The 4,133-nt window shown below is 40.3% G+C and overlaps 1 pseudogene; it reads left to right on the forward strand.

The window, feature by feature from the left end:
* The first annotated feature begins 3,087 nt into the window (after positions 1–3,087).
* LOC119473051 lies at positions 3,088–3,188 on the forward strand (annotated as a pseudogene).
* Positions 3,189–4,133: the final 945 nt, after the last annotated feature.

Here is a 4,133-nt window from a genome sequence, read left to right on the forward strand (position 1 = left end):
TAAACATTTTGAACATTTTCTTTATTTGTTATTTGTCTTTCAGTCTTGTGTATGGCCTTTCTTTCTAGGCAGAATGTGTACATTTGTATGTAGTTAATATTTTCCCTTTATGCCTTCTGGGTTTGGGGATATGTTTTGAAAGACCTTCTTCACCTCCAATATTATACAAATATTTTTCCATGTTTTCTTCAAGTATTTTTATGGTTTTATGTTTTTCTTTAAGTCTAAGGAGTGAGGTAGGGATACAGCTTTACTTTTTTCCAAATGACTGGCCAGTTACTCCAAAATCATTTGCTGAATTCAGTGTCTCTCCACTGATAGCATTCAGTGATTATGTATCATGTGGTAGATACTTACTAAATTCTCTACATACGTAATCTAGTTTAATCCTTACATCAAGTGGTGACAAAATGAGATTTACATTTATAGCACACAGGCACACAAAGTTTGTCTTTAACGTAGAAAATAGATTGGCGAGGTATAGATAGATAACACAGGATTTATTATGGGAATCAGCTCATGCAATTATGGAAGCCAAGAAGTTCCATAATATGTCTTATACAAGCTGTAGAACCTGGAAAGCTGGTGGTGTAGTATATCTGAGTCCAAGAGAACTGAGAGAGCCAGTGATATAAGTCCCGAAGTCAGAAGTCCCAAGAACTCTGATATCTGAGGGCAGGAGAAGATAGGTGTTGCAGGCTCAAAAGAGAGAAAGTGAATCCACCCTTCCTCCACCTTTTTGTTCCATCTGAGCCCTCAATGATGGGATGATGCCAGCCCACACTGGTAACGGTGGATATTCTTTACTCAATCTACTGATTCAAATGTTAATCTCTTCCAGAAACACTCTCACAGACACACCCAGAAATAATGTTTTGCTAGCCATCTGAGCATCCCTTAGCTCAGTTAAGTTGACATATAAAATTAACTGTTTCAATGGAGGAAATAACAATTGCAGGAAGGCCCATTATTTATGTCATCCAGGCAAGGGGCTCCTTTGAAGCTCCGTATTCTAGCACCTTACGGTGCATGGCACATGGTCGGTAACAAGTAGAATGAAACTTGTCTGTGAAAAATGATAGTGACTTGAACAGGTGTCAAGATGGAAAAAAGTGAAAAACTTTGAGAAACAATTTGAGACAGAATTAACAGGTCTTTGTGGTTATTTAAATGTGGGGAGATATGAGAGCAGTAAATGTCAAAGATGGCTCAGTTTTCTGGCAGCGATAGATTTAATGGAATATTGATGAGTTTACTTTTGAACAGTCTGAGTTAAGGGTACCTTGGAGATATCCATTTGAAGATATCAGGTAAGCAGTCAGATAGATCAATCCGAAACTCCAACAACAAGGTATAAGTTTGAGGAGCATATGCATGTTGATAGTAATTGAAGCCATAGAAAAAGTTAAAATTACTTAAGGAAGGGATATTGAATGAAAAGAGAAGCACTCCTAGGAAAGATCCCTGAAAAACTCTCATGAAGGTTTAATAGAACACGAAGAAGGAGTCAGCAAAAATGCTTGCAAAAGGGCAGCCAGAGAAATAAGAGGAATTGGGAGAGTGTGGTGTTTTAGAAGACAGGAAAGAGTATAGTTAAGGAGAGAGTTCAAATAAATTCTAAAAGAGCAAATGAAATGATGGGCCATGAACTGTAAGCCAGACAAATGGGGAGGTGAAGACAAGGACAGAGTAACAGAAAGAAAGGAGTCAACAAACTGATATTCAAATGAAAGGGAAGAATAGTTGCAGTTGGACTAGCTTGATAATGAGCTGGAAGCATAGCTGCTTGTGGTCAGAAAGTAGACTATTTGAATTAGTGATTTTAGAAGTAGAGACAGGCTGGGTGTGGTGGCTCAAGCCTGTAATCCCAGCACTTTGGGAGGCCGAGGCAGGCGGATCACAAGGTTGACCATCCTGGCCAACATGGTGAAACCCCACCTCTACTAAAAAATACAAAAATTAGCTGGGCATGGTGGTTCGCACCTGTAGTCCCAGCTGAGAGAGGCTGAGGCAGGAGAATTGCTAGAATCCAGGAGGCGGAGATTGCAGTGAGCCAAGATTGCACCGCTGCACTCCAGCCTGGCACCTGGCAACAGAGCAAGACTCTGTCGTCTCAAAAAAAAAAAAAAAAAAAGAAGTATAGAGAGTTTTAGGCCATGATGACAAGATCCAGGGGGTGACCGTGATGGGGGGTGGTTGAATAGCATTGAAGGAGGATACGGGGATACTGTGGGTCTTTCTTGAGGACTCTAAAGTCACTTAGGATGGTGGCAGTACTCATGGCACAAAAGAAGACGGTAAGCCAAGTGCCACTGTCTTCCATGAATAATAAGGCACACACAGGAGGAAGGGAGATTACAGTTACCAATCCTGGAGAGAGTAGCAGGAGTTTTTACAAAAGCATGGAAAAGCAGTGGACTCTAAGTAGCACTGGGAAGTATCCTCATCTCCTGACAGTACATGGATGTGAGAATATGAGCAGATTTCTCTTGAGGGAGCTGCAGGGAAAGTGGTATAGAGAGAGACCCAGGTTTAGCTAAGGCATCAGGTGGAAGGAACATTCAGAGGGAAGTGTTTGAGGGCATGGGGGAGTTGAAATTCCAAAGAGCAAATGGGAGATTTTGGCAGGGATAGAAGGATTGGATACTTCCACACTTAAGGAAGTATGTAGCATTTTAGGAATGATAGTTCATGTAGGACAAATATGGGAAGAGACAAGCTGTTTGTATTTGGGGCTTTGACCTATGAAAATAGGAATGAAACTTTATAGATTTAGCCTCACTTAGCCCTCAGAGAAGAGTGGACACAAGGGCTAATAAAAGTCAGCTGTGATCCACGAAGTCCTGCAAATATTTCTTTTCACACAGAGATATGATTAGTCATAGGAGATGCAGCAGAGGATAATCGCAGGGAGCAAAAAAGCTTGAAGTTTAAGGTTCTTTGAGGAGAGGGATGAATAGTGACCCTAAGAAGATTGGATGAGACCAGGATCCACTGGTACCCTGCTTAATCAAGGCCTGGAGGTCTTGATGTTTAAAGCTTGGGTTAGGGTAGCTGTGAAAGGGGGGACTTCAGAGTGGCCCAGGAGTGTTTTAGCAGTGTGTACACTAAAATTGGAATGATACAGAGATTAGCATGGCTCCCTGCACAAGGATGACAAAAAAATTTGTGAAGCCTTTCATATTTAAAAAAGAAAAAAGAATGGCCTTTTCTTGACCCTAGATCCACAGCTGCAGATATAGTTTAGAACTTCGTATATCTGTTGTATTACAAGTTTTCTTTTCACTCCTCAAGTATAGAAATAATGCCTAAACTATTATTTTTAAACATTTTCACTTGTTTTGTTTTTGCAGGTTAAACGTTTAAATTATTTGGGCCATTTCCCCTAAATTTCACTCTTATTTTAGCATATTATATATTTGCTTAAATTATTTGTTTATTTATTTATTTTTGAGGCAGAGTCTGTCTCTGTCTTTCAGGCAGGAGTGCAGTGGCGAGATCTCAGCTTACTGCAATCTCCACCTCCCAGGTTCAAACAATTCTTCTGCCTCAGCCTCCAGAGTAGCTGGGACTACAGGCATGCACCACCATGCCCAGCTAATTTTTGTATTTTTGGTAGAGACAGGGTTTCACCATACTGGACCAGGCTGGCGTCGAACTCCTGACCTCGTGATCCACTTGCCTCAGCCTCCCGAAGTGTTGGGGTTACAGGCGTGAGCCACTGTGCCCAGCTATATTTGCCTAATTTTTAATATAAGTAATTGTTTTTATTAAGTTAATGTGCACACTAAACACTGGTTTCGTGTTGGTATAGTAATAGAATTCAGAAGTCTTAACAAAACTGAAAGTTGTCACACTTCCGGAGGTAAAGTATAAAGCTTAGTTTTTAATTTGTCCTTTCCTTGCCAGCACCTTATAGAATCAATAGAAAATACATTAGCAGAGCTAGGCCAGTATCGTACACAGTACACTTTCCTTACCACCCTCAGCTCCTTGTAACTTCTTGCTCCATTGAATTTCTGAGAACCTTTTTGTCTCTATATTCCATTATTTTCTCACTGTGGAAGCTCTTTGTTTTTTACCTACATATAATCAATTCTAAGATGCATATTTTCCCACATTTTCACAGCTCT

This window comes from Cebus imitator, unplaced genomic scaffold (assembly GCF_001604975.1).
Source record: "Cebus imitator isolate Cc_AM_T3 unplaced genomic scaffold, Cebus_imitator-1.0 Scaffold129, whole genome shotgun sequence".
In the NCBI taxonomy this organism is placed as follows: Eukaryota; Metazoa; Chordata; class Mammalia; order Primates; family Cebidae; genus Cebus; species Cebus imitator.